We start from the raw sequence: 17,157 nt of genomic DNA, 5'->3' as shown, positions 1-17,157 counted from the left end.
CAGACCAATTTGTGCATAGAAGTGGTCCTGGGTAGGCTTAGTATCTTAGTATAACCGCAGATGGACTAATTTTGAACTGCTTTAGTGAAAAATGTTTAAGCTGGAAACACACATTGTTTTAGCCCAATAAATTAAAGGAAAAGCCTTGTTAGTGATAATGGTGTATACTTAAGCTCCAAAGTTACTGAGCTATGGACATTTTTTCCGAGTAACCCAAATAGAAGACTTCTGAATAAATCATTCTCCTGTTGTTTCACAAAACTATTGCAAAATAGTTCACCTATTTTTCTTTTTTACTATTGTGTGTTTCTTTTTGATTTGTTAACAATTGGAACTAAACAACTTCTTTGAATGAAGTGTCAAAACACATTTTACATGCTAAAGGGAAGAGAAACAGGCCCTGACCTAAACCTGAACAATGTGGATGTTTGATGTTGACAACACTGTTTACATACTAGACACTTCTAAAACAAGTTACTTGTTAAATAGGGGCACCGTTTTGTTCAGTATTCTGAGATTTAGTATTGTCTTGCATTTTGTTTTTCCTAGCAATGATCTTTTGAACAAAGGATGAAGCCAGCCTTACTTAAATTATTAGATCTGAAGTCTTTGGCTTGTTACACTCTCCTTGACCCTGCCCTCATGAGGAACAGGTGGTGTTACTGATGTCTACAAATGGGTGTGAGTCAGAAGTAAAATGAAGAGCTGCATGTGAAGGGTAGGAAATGGAGAGAATGTAAGTTAGTACTGAAGCAGAGAAGTATTTTCCTGCTGTAGTCTTCTCTGAGGCTGCTAGTATAGGAATTATAATGAATGTCTGTTACAATTTATTCAAATCTAGTTTGGGATTGAAAAAAATTGTCTCTCGCAGAGTAAGGCAGCACTAAAGGAATTGACTTATATGCCATTATGAGTGGATTAACGAAAAAAATCCAGCCTGTAACTTCTTTTTCTGGTGTTACTTTTTTCTAATACATTCAACCTTAAAGTTCTTTTAGCACAGAAATATTCCTTCCAATATCAGTTCTACAAAATTATTTGTATTCATTCATTGAATTATAGAATGAAAGATTCATTCATGTTGGAAGGCATCTCTAGAGGTCTCTAGTCCAAACCTTCTGCTCAAAACAGGAATGACTACACCAGATCACTCAGGGCCTTGTCTAGTCATGATTAGTAGAAAACAAATTATTAGCAAAATAGTAATTTTCAAATGGAGTCAAACTGACGTCAATCTAGTCTAGTATTCTATTTCTTACTGTTACTGTCTGTTTCAAAGAACTTACTAAGTGCAAAAAGTCTGTTTATCATAAAACAGGTCTGTAGACAGTAGAGGCTGTCTTAAGCCATGAATTATGTTTGGTTGGTTGGTTTTGAAATAGTGGCTTTTATCAGTTAATGCCAGATTTTATATTGGTTATGATTGTCTTAGTCATCAGTCTTGTTACTAATCTAAGTTATATCTATGGTTTATACACACACACACACATATATGGCAATATAATCACAGCTTTGTGATCTGTAGCAGGAAAAAGTACTTCAGTGATTCTTTCTGAACTTACTCTTTTCTAATTTTATGTAATAAACCTGTGGTAGAAACAGAAGGACTAAAGAACAGAAGTCTATTTTTTCTCATACACTTTTTTCATTGCTTTGTGTAATGTTATCAAATTCCCTTTAACTTTGCAGGCAATGCTACATAATTGTATTGACACAATCTTCTTTATATATCTCATTGTGCCACATACACCATGTAACCTAAAATATTTGGTTTTCAGATCACAACTGTACACAGTGTGATTTTGCTTTGATGTCCATTTCTCACATATGGGTGACTTTGACTTGTGTCAGATGGATAGACAGTTCATTTGCTTGTTGCCTCATTAATTTATTTTTATGGCCAGTGTGCATCACCTTGCATTTATCAGTATTGATTTTCATGTGCCTGTACACATGGCTTCTTTGTCTTGCTGGAGTTTTTCAGTGTTTACCCCAGTGTCCACTCCAGACTAGTCTACATAATTATGTGAATATCTTGTTACTCAAAGGTCCTAAACTACCAGGAAAGACAACAGCCTGTTCTGCATTTGTGAGACGGCTATCTTCTGAAGTCTACAGGCCAATTATTTGACCATATTAACTGGCGTGGCATTTCTGAAGTTAATGTAATTTGGCCAAAATAATTTATGCCAGCTGAGTATCTTCTATGTCTCATGCAGTGAATAGCACTATTAGCACGATTCTGGTGCCCATATTCACATTTTCAGTGGCATAAACCAGTTTTCTTTTCAAACTTTTAAAGTAATATAACTAAAGACAGTTGTTGATATTCACTGGAAAAAACCTGAAATGTTAGTAGATTGCAAGTGACACATATCAGTTTGACATTTCAGACCAATTCCATCTGTAAATAATGCTATATTACTGAAGAATTAATGTGAAGTGTGTGATTTTGGCACCAGAAAGATCAGTATATAAGACCAATTAGAGATAAAAGAAGTCACTAAACTTGTTTACACAGCTGGACTTTCAGTCACAGGCTGATCTCCTCCTTTCATGTGCTTCTTTCTCTTTCTTCTTTTGCTTTCTTTTCAGCATCTGAAATTTAAAGGCACAGAATTGAATATTTTGAAAGTCATTTGCCATTACATTAACTTCATTTTCGCCCTGGAGTGTTTAGTGTCCTAATGCACTGTTATAAAATCCTATGAGTGCTTTCGGCTACTGGATATGGTAACAGCAGACAGATTATACAGCAAAGCAGTAGATTCCTAGGAGTTTCTAGGTAGAAGACTGACCTGAAGTATAAAATTCAGAGCAAAATTTTCCTGCAAATAATGCTTAGCTGCCCTCGTTCTTTGGACTCTGTAACATGGCTTGGGAAGATTTGGTCCAAGATCCAATTGCTCTTCAAAATGTTATGCAAAATAGAACTATTTGGTGACAACCACTGGGTAAACCACATTTTTCATATTTTTCAGAGTCAAAGCACCTTTCAAAGGGGTAAAACACTTGATTTTAAATTCTTGCTCTAAATAAATACAAATTTGTAGTAGCATGAAGCAAAATATTCAGAGGCATCATTGGCATGTCATCGATCAGACATTCCAGCTGTCAATAATATGACAAACAGATGTTTTTCCACTAATAATCTATCTTTGAATATGATTAAATGCTGAAACAACTTGTGTTTTCCAAAGTTCAACTGCAGGTTGGTTCACTGAAGGTAGCCTACCAGATTTCTTAGAAATAATCTGACTGAAGTGTGGCTGCATGATTTTTATATATCTGCAGCTGCATTAACATTTTTTATCATGAGCCAAGAGATGGTCCCAAAGATACCAGTGATATTTGAGTACTCATCATTTCAGACAACCACTGTCAGCTTGTCAGAAGGTGTCCAGGCATTAAGCAAGTCTTGGCATGGGGAAAAAAAAGACCAAGGCAAAGGGAAAATATTATTCTGGAGCTTCCTGTCAGATAAAATAACTGCACAGTGAGGGACACTTTGTTTCTTTCCTCTGGTAAGACAAATTTTTGTGAAGCTGGACCTATATTCCATCCTTCCTAGTACATGTTCAAGGAAGTAATAATAGTGTACAACTTTAGGTAATAAGGGTTTTTCCTTATTGCCCAAGTGATGTAGACTTGTGTTCCAGTCATGAAGGCTGCATCATTCACAGAGTGACAGTGGGCCATAGTTTCTGTGTGGCTATACCTATAGTAGTAGAGGGGATGGAGTCCACACAGCAAGCCACATCTCCTTTCTTACAGGACAATGGAGCATATGTGGAGCTGAGGATATGTGACATGGATGTGAAAGCTCTGAAATGGTCTAGTAAATCCTCTAGGAGTTTCCACCACGAGCACTGTTACGTCTCCAGAGCAAGAAAATTAAATTGATGAATGTAGACTGTAGCATGTTACACTTAGGCTATGATACTTGAGCATGTTCTTGAGAGAGGTATTTTCCTCCAGCTGCTTTCCCAAAAAAAAAGAGTCCATATACTACATACAGTTGTCAAATTACTGCCCTAAGTTTACCAACAAGCTCTTCAGCCTCCATCCTCCCCTCCTAAGGGTTTGATTGCCTGTGCTCAAGGCCAGATCTCACACGGTGCCACTGTGATGTAGATGCATGACATAGGTATGAGATGTCTTTTTTGGGGGCGGTCCCACTTCGCTCAGGAACCACAGTTGAGCTCAGATATTTTCCCCTGGTCTTTGCCTGGGCTCTGCTACAAGGATGCCCATGCCTGTCCATGTCCCCCACTGGTCCTGACCCTTAGTTGATGTCCTTGCTGTACCTGGAATCTGCCTGGTCCCTATGGACATATGTGTGATCTGGACTGTGGCTGACCTTCATTACTGTCAACGGACTTGATCTACAGGAGAGGACATTGCCTGGCCAACCTCACTGCCTGCTGTGGCTCCAGGCTGCCAGCTCCCCTGCCCTTGCCCAACAGCCTGCTCTCGCTGCTCCCAGCAGCAGACATTTCTCTCTATGCTATCTGGGCACCCGCATGCTAATACACAGTTTCATTAGTTCTTGTTTACCAAAGACAGAGTTAACATCACTGATTCTTATAGTCTATGAAATGCTGTTCGTCACTCCTTTGCCCATGTAAAGTATATCTGTGAGCTCTTGAACATTTTAGCAAATATATTTCATTTTCTGCATCTTTCTTCAAATGTCAAACATCTTTGTTGTTCAGTTTACATGTGAATGTGTACGTATTTACATATATTTCTTCATAAGCTGTGTTTTAGATACCACCAGCATTGAACTCCTCCTACCTTTCCACCTTTGATTGTTTCTTGTGGTTTGAATTTCCTGTGATATCCATCATGTCTGAATAACAGTCTGTGAGCTTTGACTTGAACAGATTGGCTTCCTTTGCTATCCAAATTTGAATTGTTTTTTACATAGTTAATTTTGGATCATTCAATAGCCTCTCTCTGAGTGTTTTATTCCAGATCCCATTCAGTGTTTTGCCTCTTATCAAGGACTCCACCCACTAAAACTGGGGCTTGGCTCAAGTCACTTCTCTGTTTTTTTCAGCTTTGTCTAGTACACTCTCTTTAAAATCGTGTTACTCATATATTCTATTTTTATGTGGAGTGCAGTTCTCAAATGCCCGCATTACAGCTTGTGTTAGCCTTGTCTGGCTGAGCTAGCTGAAACTATTAAAAACCTCAAGTGCTTCAGAATAAGCTATCGTCAGAGATAAAGCCTCCTCTTGACTTTTTTTTTTTTCCTTTTTTTTTCTTTTTTTGGTGTCCATTTTGGTTTTCATTGCTTGCAGATACAAAGTGAAGCACTGGGTTTAAACTTCTCTGGTTGTCTTCCACATTTCTAAAGTGTTTCAGCTCTGGTGGAACTGAGCTCATTTCTTCTGCTTAGTGTAGAGTTTTAGCTCATGCAGTGACTGCTGTTCAAATAAAGGAGTCTGACACTTGGGGTCAAGACTCTATCTAATCACTTCAACTAGTCTCTGCTCAGAGCCAAACAGCTCTTTCAAGCTTTTCTTAAAGGTAGTGCTCTACAGAGGTGGCAGGAGACCGGGACAGCAACATTTGCAATCCTGTAGTAGAGACCCATTTTTTGCAATGCAACAACATGTGTGTAGCAAAACGCCCAAAGCATCTGATGATCGGGACTGTGTGTCTGTGTGGGCAGGAGGGTGATGTGTGAAAAATAAGTACAAGCCTATTCTTTCTGTACATATCTCAGGCAGAGGGAAGAGCAACTCTCAGATGTAGTTCAGCTGCAGGGTGGGCCTGAGGGGAACCAAAGAGGATACTGCAAAGGCATTACTGTTCTAGTGGCAAGCAGCTAGTTGCCACAGCCTGAAGGCAAAGCCCTACCTGCTGAGATCTTCTTGGATGTTTAATTAGGGTTCTTTGGTGGCTTCATCCCACCAAAATGCCGTGATGGGTTAAAAGGGTAACTTCCTGGAGCAGAAACAGACCAGTGCTATAGCAAAGCCCAAACTATATTGCTTTATAGTCAAAAAGACTGAATGCCATTACAGACTCCTCTGTATCCGCCCAAAGGCCTGTTCCATCCAAGTGCACTCACACTGAAACTCAGCTCCCTATCCATGTACAAATTAATTGGAGTGAAGGACAGAAACCACAGTGCCCTGCCTTCCCAGAAGCTAGTGGAGAACGTGTTTCACGGTATTGTTTGAAATTATTCCTTGTATTGATTTTTATTTCTTTTGATCTATTTGATAGTTAAACATACTTTGCCTAAAAAAAATAACCTGGTCTGAAAACTCTAATGATTTTTGGACTCTGCATTAAAAACACAGTGTAGTTCTAGAATTTCAGTCTGATTTACTCCTTCCTGCATAAACTGCTGCCCTATATGACCTTTCCTCATCATGTGCCTTTGGGGATGTGTTCCAAGCATATTTTCTAACAGCTTCAGCAGCAGTAATAGTAGCATCCAAGCATCAGTTAGCAATTCTACAATGTAATGTTTTTCATCTTCAAAGCACTTTACAGACATTAGTGAATTAATAATTGAGCATCAGATACTGAGCAGGCATAAATTTAAGGCATTTGTGGATCTCTATGGAATCATATTGAGGATAAAATCATTTTGAAATCCTGGTCATTTGCATGGTCTTGAAAAGAAGAGGTAAATAGATCAACATAACAGATGCTCTATGCTGGTAAAAATGTAGGAATTTCTCAAACCTGTGGGTGAATTTCAAACAGAAACACAATGAAATCTGACCACACACTGATACATCTCCCAGCAGAAATTTTATTTGGTTAGAGGTTTAAACATTAGATATGAAATACTTAGACTCCCTGGAACATGAGTTGAATCCCAGCAGGGTTGACTCAGCTCTTGATCCTGCATTGCAGCAAAACTGAAGTCTAATCATATTCCTCTATGTGACCTGGATGAGACAATGCAAATAAAGGTTCTCTCTGCTTGACATGAAGAGAAACCCCACCAGCAGGAGCCATGCAGGTATACAGATTAAGAGATGCAGTTTCATATTCCTAGCCCTTTATTTTTGGCAGGAACAAACCTGCCAAATTGATTAGCTGTGACTATTGTTTTGCACACAGACTCATAGAGCTGGAAAGAATCTGGAAGGCTCATGTAGTCCATCTTCTTGTGCCAAAGCTGCATAAGCACTACCCATGTCATTACTGTCAGATGCTTGTCTAAATGGCTCTTAGAGCTTGCCAGAATATAGTCCTTTTCAAGTTATCCATCATTGAGATTCACTGTCTTCACTGTTAAAAAGTTCTGCTGAATATCTACTGGAAGTTGTCTTTGCTGCAGTTCCAGTTTAATGTTTGTTTTTCGTTTTTGTTTTTTTTTCTGTCCTAGCACCCACCTCTGTGGAGACTGCTCCCTTCTTTGCATATTTGAAGGTAATTCTCATGCCTCCTTCATATTACCTTCCTTCAGATTTGGCTGTTTTCCCATGAGAGTTTTTGAGATTGTGAGACACTGTATTAGAAAAAAAAAAGCAGTGGGTGAGTAGGAGCTTACTCTAAACTTGTAATAAAGAGCCCTGCTGCTCCAGAAGAAGCCTAGGAAGGAAGTGTGACTCATGATATCCCTGTTTCTTCTTGAGCTTCCAGCTGTTCTCCCCACACCCTGCCGTACTTTCAGTTTGCAGCTGTACTGAAAGGCTCTTCCTGCCTGTTCATGCTGCTTCCAGGCATCTTGCACCTTCTGCCCTGTACAATACAAAGGAAAAAGTATCATTTTAGTAATGTTCAGATATATCCTAATTTGAGAATGGCTATGACTTTTGCAACCTTTTTGCATTCAGCTTTATTAAAGGGTGGAGGATTTATTTTTTTGTATTTTCCCTATTTTTTTTTCTTTAAAAAATATTGGATTTTATTAAGTGCAACATCCTCAATACAGACTGCGGTGGGGAGTAGATTTTGCAGCATTAAAAAAGTGTTTCACACCCACATGTAAGTAATTTCTTTTAAAATGAATGTTGAGAATATATTTCTCCCCCTGCCTCCACTCCTACACAGTGAGCAAAAAGTCCACAAGGCGTTCGATGATATTTTTTAGTGGAATTGCTATAGATTTAGTTAGAATAACAAGACTCTGAGGAAAAAAAAAAAAAAAAGCAGCTTTCTTTTTTAAGTCTGTATCCAGGAATTAAAAAAGGAAAACAATTTTTTTTATCTTTTTAAAAAGAAAAAAACCCAAAAAAGTATTTAACTGGAATTAATATATACTGTTTTCATATGATAGTTTTAAAAATACGAAAGAAGCAGCCAAACAGAGTAGCTGGCAAGTTTCTGGTGAGGATAACACTTCAGCTGTTCACTGATTTCCTCTCTATTACCTTGCAAGTGTGGCACTGATCCCAGGTCAGATGCCAAGTTTCTTAGCAGACCTGGGGCGATGGACTCTACAGCAGCTCAGGTGACACACCAAGGGGTAAATCCTGAAGGCAGCTTCATGTGACCGGAGCTGGGCAGACATAACAGCCTGAAATACTTCATAAAAAAAGCAGCTGCAAAGGCAGAGAGACTTCACAGGGAGCTTATTCTCAACCTGCTTTGCCTGGTGAGAAAAAACATGGTGAGAGTGTTGGGTCCTAAGAAAGGAGCAGACATAGAGGTTGATGGGGCCTGCTGGTTAAGCTACTGAGGGATTGATGCATCTTATACACTTGAACCAGAAGGCAAAGCAATGACGTTTGGGTAGTTCCCAGCTCCCACCTTCAGAGATTTATTATCCTTGTTTAGGAATCAATTTCCCCAAATGCCCTCGAACCGGAGGATGACTTCACATCCTCTGCCTGCAGCAAGCTAGCAAAAGCCACAGTGAGAAGTAGTAGGTGAAGATCATTTTGACGAGCTTTCTTCTGGTTTTAGGTTCAGACAGATGTCCATGAAACATGTTTGTTCACATCATTATATTCCAAGTTATTTTGGGGGTTTGGGTTTTTTTTCTTTCCTCATGACAGCTGGAGCTAAAAATACAGTTTCTTTTTTCTTTTCTAGGAAAATAAAAGAAAAGAAGATAAAAGATACGAGCTGATCACTGTAGAATCAGTGTATTGTAATCCAGACCCAACTTTTCATTTTTTGTAGTACTCAATTTAATAACCTCAGTCATCATTAATGTAACCTATATATGACGTATGAAAGTGAACTTACTAAACTTGTATTTTAGTAATATATCCATCAGATTTTTATGTCATTTAGCAGTTTTGAGAAAGCCTATTTTATCAGAGGATTCATGCAACGCACAAGGAGAAATATCTAAAGATACATAAACTATGTAAAACTGAAGTTTTTATCCCTCAAGGATTAAGCAACTTTGTGTCAAACAAAATAGAGACCTACATACTGATACAACTACATATTTTGGGGAGAAATTCAACATCCACATGTAAACTGTCAGAGTTGGTATCCTAAATAACAGGAAATAGTGGACAGCAAATGCAATTTCTCTCTGCATGATACCTTTCCACTCACAAAGGTAACTTCTAAAAATGGCAGAACAACTTCTTCAACCTCAGCGTTAACAATAAAGCATCAGGAAAGTACCTGGAGATTGTTTCCCACTTGGGAATGAAGTGATTACAGTAGGGATAGATGGCTTGGATTTTTTCAATCGGTGGACTAGTCTGGAATTTAAAAGAAAGGGGGAAAAAAAACCCCAAACTCAAAATCCCAAAAGGAAAAGACGTGCAAGATTTAACTTCAAAAGTTATCAAGTAATCCTTATAAAACCAGCAGTATCAGATACTTTTGCCATACAGGCAGCCTGCCCTAACAAGAGTGACATATACATAATGTAAGATCTATCACAGCAAATATATTTTGAGTAAAATAGAACATTGAGACAAGTTTCTGTTCAACATGCTGTTGCTAGAATGAGCTTCTCAGTGCATTGATCTAACCATGCCATATCTGTGTTTGCTGCTTCTCTCTGGTTGTCCCTTCCTCACCACATCATCTTCAGCCCCTTTCACTTTTTCAAGCCCTAAGCATTTAGTATCACACATTTACTAGTTTATCAAAGTTCAATCTTCACTCTATCAGCAGTGGCAGCCACAATTGCCTGCTTATGTTTTTCTTCCTCAGGCACAAACTCACTTCTTAAGCTTTTCCGTATTGTGTCTGCAAATTTTCTCCATCTAGCACTGGCTGAAGTATTTGTTGAAAAATTAGTACTCCAAACCTTGTTAATGACATTGTAGAAAACCTGTCTGCCTCTGTCTTCACACAGTTTCGTATGGCATCTACATTGTGGGCTATCTGGGGAAGAGACGGGCTTAATTACTTAGCCTCAGAGTGCTTACCGTGCTGGACAGTGGTTCTTGACAGAATTTCCTTGGAGCTTACAAAATTACAAAATACACGTTTGTAAGTCAGTCATTATTTTGGATTTCTGAGGATATGTGTGTGTCTATACTTCACAAAGAAAAGCATATTAATTTCAGTCTAAAAATATCACTTCCTGTACATATGTGTCAGATTTTTTTATATTTGTTTGCTACATCATGGTTTGGTTATTAACTTTAAAGATAACGTGTCTTTGAAACAATCCAATATTTATTTAAATGATTAGTATTATAGTAGGTATAACAGCGAGTAGCTTTCCCACCAGAACTCAGTCTGATTTCCAGTGCCTTCTCCAAGCTCATTCTCCATTTTCCAAATTTCCTGTAAATAGTAAGTGATAATCACATATTGTTCTCGACTTGCTATAGTAATAGGAATGCAAGGTGGACGGCCCAGCTACTAGACAAACAGTCTGTTCAACATAAGTCCGTATTCACAGTAAAGCTGTATCTCACATCTCCTCCTTGCCGTAACACTGATCTGTGACAGAGAGAGCAGTACAAGCTTCTTTTCAGTGCAGTGTTACAAAGCCTTTTTTCATCTTAGTGTTTAAAAGTGGCAGGCCAAAGACTGAGTTTCCTGCACGCTCTGCTGACTGCAAGGTCTGGATATACGCCTTTCATGTAGAAAGTGGAATGTGTAGAATAAATTAAACAAAAAAAGAAATAAACCCACCAGATTCAGTCAGCAACCAACATTCTGAGGGGAAAAAAAAAAGATATTCCAATTCAAAGACTGCAACAATTACTTTTCTCATACTTCTGTTTGTAGTGAACTAAAAGGAACGATACTCACGTTTCTTCATCTCTCCATTGCTAAGGTAAAATGCATGTTTTAGTATTTTCTCAGTTACAGTTTTCTTTAAATTTAACATCCCAATTGACAAATATTCTATCCTCCTACCATAATTAATTCAAAATTTTTCAAAGAATAATATTCTTTCTGTACCTGAAGTGGTCTTTTCCAGTTTACTAGCAGTTGTCCAACTTGGTGTTTAGTCATCGTACTTTCTTGCCTTTCAAACAAGAAGGAACTTTTCTTATCTTCTGATTTACCAAACAGAAATAAAATAATTGTTATTGATTCAACTTTGCAGAATCTTTACAAGTCTGCTCCACACCAAAGTTTCATTTAGCTTTATAAAGTAGAAAATAAATTCTTTTTAAGAGGGTAGTTTGTCCTACATATAAAACTATATATTCCACAATTTCCTCTATTATCTTTGAAAAACAAATTTTGAAACGTGAACAGTGTAGAAACATGTACAAGAATATGAAAATAAGCGATTTTTTTGTTTGTTTCTGACTTGGATGTTCTGTGCAGCAAAAATTATTTGATTCCATTTATGAATTTTAAAACAGTAAAAATCCTTGTGGACCAGATAATTTTCAAGCTTTGATTTTAGTCTGGAATCTAAATTAGAATTTAAATTGGATAGAATCAAAATCCATATCTATTTGCCATTCTCTTGAGGTCAATTTTAAATGATAAACAGTAGATGGCCTACATTTATTATTTATTATATATATTATAATATTTTCTGTATTACCTGTTAGATTGGTAGTATTACTCATTGATTTTAAAGGGAGTTGAATCACTGGTTTATGTTGTAAGCTACTTGTAGTATAGACTTTTGTTGATGTAAATTACAGATAATTTAATCTATATGAACTGTGATATTAATATACTTTATATATATATAAATTCAGATGAACATATAAAGAGAATTTTGCAGAAGCAAGAGAGGAGATGACTTATCAACTTTTACTACAGGCAATACTGTATTTCATATTTATTTTTTATTATTTTTGAATATGTATGTGGAATTAAAAAGCACACAAATATGATATTCAATGAAAATTTTATCATTTTAATGACAAAGTTTCATAGTAATTTGTATAAAAAAGTACAAAGTTAAAAAATCCATTGTGATTTTTTAATCACTTCCAGACTGATGCGAGTGCTCATTTCCTTGACAGATAGGCAATAAAAACAGTTATCACAGTCTGCAGAAGATGTTTCTTTTGAACTTTTCTTGTATATTTGTCCAGGTTAGATGTAGAGCATTGGGGTTAAATTTTCTCAAAGTGGCCTTTGATTTTTGCACAATGGAGTAAAAGCCTTCACTTTTCTGAAATTGTGTTGGCAAGGTGGGAGGGGAAAAGTGGAAGAGGTGCTTCCCAGTAATTTCCTTCCCAGTATGAGACTGATCAGAACAATCTTTTTTTTTCTTTTCCAGGCAACTCTAGCTTACCTGCTAAAAATAACCTCCACGTGACAGGTGAGCAAAGCTAGAGATATATCACAAACCTCCTCTTTGGGGATTTTGGAGATTTTAGTCTAAAGGGTGTTTTATTCTTGGGTTTTGCTCTTTTTGCAGTAAGGGGGAACACAGAAACCAACTTCAATCTGAATTTTTTTCTTGTTGGAGATTCTTCCAGGCTGGTTTTGTTTTCTTTAGGCTGTCTGTAGAAGAAGTCTAAAAGTAAGAATCTTTCCCTAATTAATTACTTCCAGGATGAGTTTTGAAATGATTGCTTAAATCTAATTCAAACTTGTATTGACATTCTTTTGTCAAGATTACTTTGAGAGATCAGCTTTCCCAAATGAAACAGAAAGCAGGACTTAAGACACTGTTTTTGCTGCTTTGGTTGCTGCCAGACATCAACAATTTTGTGCAGTGGTGCTTTGAGTTTTCTTATGGGTAACATGAAAACTGAGTAGTCTGACAAGAACTTTAGCTACTAACTTCAGGATTCAAACCTGCGGAAAGTTTTACAGCAATTTAGTGTCCCCAACAAGATCTAGAAACTGATCTTTTCTTAAAAATGCTGTATAATCTAATGATGACTAACTGTGATTGCTCTCCTGTGGGTGCTACTGTTTCATGATTTTAGTGTGAAGTTTTTACAAAAATGCTCAAAATAATCACCCCTTATGTAGGGATCTGCCTGTGTATATTAAATAAGTTAATTGTGTTTAAATAATGTCAGTTACTGACACAGCTGAGAATGAAATAAAAGTGAAGAGCGACATACCAGTTTTGATGATCTTGATCCTTCTTCCGTGAAAATTCTGTAGCTTTTCCATGGATGTCAGTAGGAGTTGAAACAGATACCCTGTCATTAATAAAAGTAACATTAAATTGAAAAACAAAGCCATGAATGAGAATGAAAAAGACTGTTCAGAATTGCATGTCCCTGCTTTGGACAACTTGCATCACACACCTAAGATTTTTGAGAGAAGACACATCAAGCAGAACTAATTTCAGTTCACCCTTCTTCCTTTTTGATGTAATGGGCAGAGTTTTCACTCTTCAGATAGATACTGAAGTAGTAGAGATGTCATGAATTCTAGACAGTCAGTGGTCTTTGTACAAGATACCTATCTATCCTCTCCTCAGGCTCACAGATTGTCTCTAGTTCTTCCCACAGAAAGAGAACCTGTGAGTCCTTTCCCAGTAGAGCCAAGTGGGCTTGAAGAATACTATCACAGTGAACCCTAATGTTTTAATGCAGGCTGAAGTGAGACATCTAGGAATTGGAAAGATAAAGTAGATTTTACTCAGCCAACAAGTCCATTGACTTTACTGTGAATATGGCAAATCAGACTATGACTTTAAGGGGATGTAACAACGAAGTTGCTTTCTTTCAAAGAGAGGTTGATGAAAATGAAATACATGCTCTCATGACTCCAACAACTATGAGCAACTTAATGAAAGAATTCGTGCAGGAAATTAGAAGTCCGATAACAAGAATTTGTAACATCAGATTAAGGGTGGCAACAGGCAGTCAGACAATTCTAGTTCAGCTGCCTAATTATGTGGGCAAATGAACCTATCCAGTTAATGTAGAGAGACAGATCCTTTCCAAAGGCTATTTAAACCAGGAATCTTACTTATGTTTTTGAATCATTCTTTAGTGGAGTGTGTTCTCCATTGCCTGTAGTGGGAAATTAGGGCTGCTAGATGGCCAAGTGCTTAAAGCTGGATGAAGTAAATATTCTAAAGAGATGGAATAACCTGGAAACTTTTACTCTGATGGATTCATTTCAATAGAATGCATTACTGTTTAACATATTATGATGATTTGTTCAGGGCTTGATGATACATGGAAAATCGAAATTGCAGCATGTACTTGCAGGAGACTGACTGACACAAAGTTAGTATCAGCACTTGATAGGATAACAGACCATTGAGAAATTGTGAGGTTCTAAAAGATTTAGAATTCAGTATAACAGCCAATAAAGTACTTTGTGACAACTTACGCACTAACCTTGAAAAAAATTAAGCAAACACAGCCCCAAAGCTAATCCTTAAGGAACTCACATAGTAACCACCATCCTTTTAGATTGTTTCTTGATCTGTCTTCCTTTAGCAAGTTATTTTCCCAGCTTATAACTTCAATAGTCTCCTGCAGGGTGTAACATCAGAAATCTGGCAGAATATTCCTTAGATTTCAAATTCAGTTTTATATAGACTGTATCCTGTCACTGACAGCCGTGTAAATCAGAGCTCACTCTAATGAAATCAGCAATCCAACAATGGCTTAAAACATGTGTGAGAGGAGAATCAGATCCTCTCCCACTCCCTCCCAAGTGTCAGCTAAATAAGCTTTCAAGCTTTTGAAATAAATTCAAAGTTCAAATACTGTGAGAGCTGACAGTGCCAAGATCCTATAGAACACATCTGCCCTTCATTGTGTCTGTTAAGCATTGATCTGAAGACAGAATTTAGTTTGTATGCTGAACTGGACAAACCTACAACACTTATTAGTATCTACGGGCATTGGAAAATACATAATGAAACTGTCAGCATAATCTAAATTATGAGACAGATAATTTATCTGCTGTAACACTGAATGAAGAGTGTTCTCCCCAGTGCTCAGGATAATTCTCTGCTTTATGTACTTGTCTAAATGCTGACCACATGTTGGGCAATGTGTTTGTAGCATTTGCCCCAGTGTTTGATTTTTGAACTGGCATGCATACACCACTCCAAGTAAGTAAAATAATCCAGGGGAAAAGCACGAAATGCCCATTAAAGAAAGCAATTTCAATAACAACTTGAGCCCCTCAGGGACTGAGCTATTAAAAAAAGCAATCAGAAACTTGGAGGGTGGGATTTTATGCTTTTATTTGTATTTAAGACATCCACAAGGCCAAGACACAAAGCCAAAGAATGGGGCAATTGGTTAAAAACCTGCAGAAAGAGAATTCATTTCTTTGTGAAGTTAACAACTACTGTAGATTAGAAAATGAACTCTTACCAAAACTGCCAGCTACAGAAAAATATTCCTTTGTTCCAGAAATCCCTCTGGGATGACATTCTTTACATATGTTAATTTCTGTTAAGTTATATGATGTTACACTAATGAAAGGAACAAAAATGGTTAGATGGCAATGACAGAGCAAGCCAGACATGAATCTTTCACTGTTTAGAGCTATGCATGAAAGGCTGGTCAGCATTTCCATCAAAACTTGCTATTTTATGCTTAGCTGTAAACATGAGCGTTTCAGTGTAAGTACACTGATTTTACTGATTATAACCTAAGTGTGGTGTAAGAAGAAAATTAAGAAACAGTTAAATCTGACTGAATTAGTGTTACTTAGTTGCACAGTATTACAAGATGTGAATTCTGAACTGAAATGCAAAATGTACAGTCTAAAACTGGACCTCTAAGAAAGATTAACTTGTACATGAATTGAAGTAATTTTTTCTGGTGGTGACTGTGGCACAGGCTTTGAGAGTTGTTTAGGGCAAGCCAGTTGACCTTTCTGTGTCTCAGTTTCTGATCTCAAAACCTGTTTCTAGAGGAAGTAGCTCATCAATGCTTTTTATTGTTGTATGGTGGTATGCTGACATCTGATTAAATTTTATTTTTCTCTTCCCTCCTTCTCCCTTTCTGTTTACATTTAGCCTGTACCCAAAGGTAAACTATAACAGTTACCTATTACCCAATGACCCCTCAACCAGCCAGGAGGAGGAAATCAGGAAAAGGAGAGCAGACCCATGGGTTGAAGTAAAAACAGATTTAATGAAACAGCACTAATACCAACAAAGATATATAGAGTTATACTCAGCCAAATGAATATGCAGCAGTCACAATCAAGAGGAGAGCAGTTCTCAAGAGCAGGGAGAAGCCAGAGAAGGGGCAGGAGGAACGCCACAGGAGATCATCTTCCTCAGCAAGCCTTTCCCCTTTATAATGACCATGATGGGCGACACCTGCAGCTAACTCAGGTCAGCTGCCCTGGCTAGCATGGCTGGGCTGTGATTATATCCCAGACATTGTTTCTCTTTCCCTTTTTCCCTTTCCTTTTTTCCCTTTCCCAGCAGTGATCAGAAAGACTGCTTTCTAACACTCTCCGATATATTCCTTTTGTAGTCTCTTGTGAATGCTGAATATGCCCAGCTTTTGGGCTACTATTTTATATAGTAAAAAATGCTATTTTTTAATCGGATTTCATCCTGTGGAAGTTTTGCAATGAATCTCCTGTTTTTCTTAGATATCTAAGACCTGTTTGTCTTGCTGTAGAATGGTTTTGCAATGTGCTTAGACTCATCTTGTGATTGGATATTCATTCCAACTATCCTCGTTAAAAGGTCTTTGCAGAGCCTACTCTTCCAGATGGTCTTAAAAATTTAAATAAATAGCATCTTTCTAATCATACTTTGGTAGGTCTTGTAGTCTATTTTCCTGAGGCAAGCCTAAACTCAGGAAATTAATTAGGAAAACTAATTTGCCTACTTGATTTAGTCCAATGACATAACTATCCGATATTAAGCTTTTGGGA

This window comes from Leptosomus discolor, chromosome 5 (assembly GCF_034619465.1).
Source record: "Leptosomus discolor isolate bLepDis1 chromosome 5, bLepDis1.hap2, whole genome shotgun sequence".
NCBI classification, from domain to species: domain Eukaryota; kingdom Metazoa; phylum Chordata; class Aves; order Leptosomiformes; family Leptosomidae; genus Leptosomus; species Leptosomus discolor.
The sequence above is the reverse complement of the archived record's forward strand: the minus strand, read 5'-3'. Positions refer to the sequence as shown.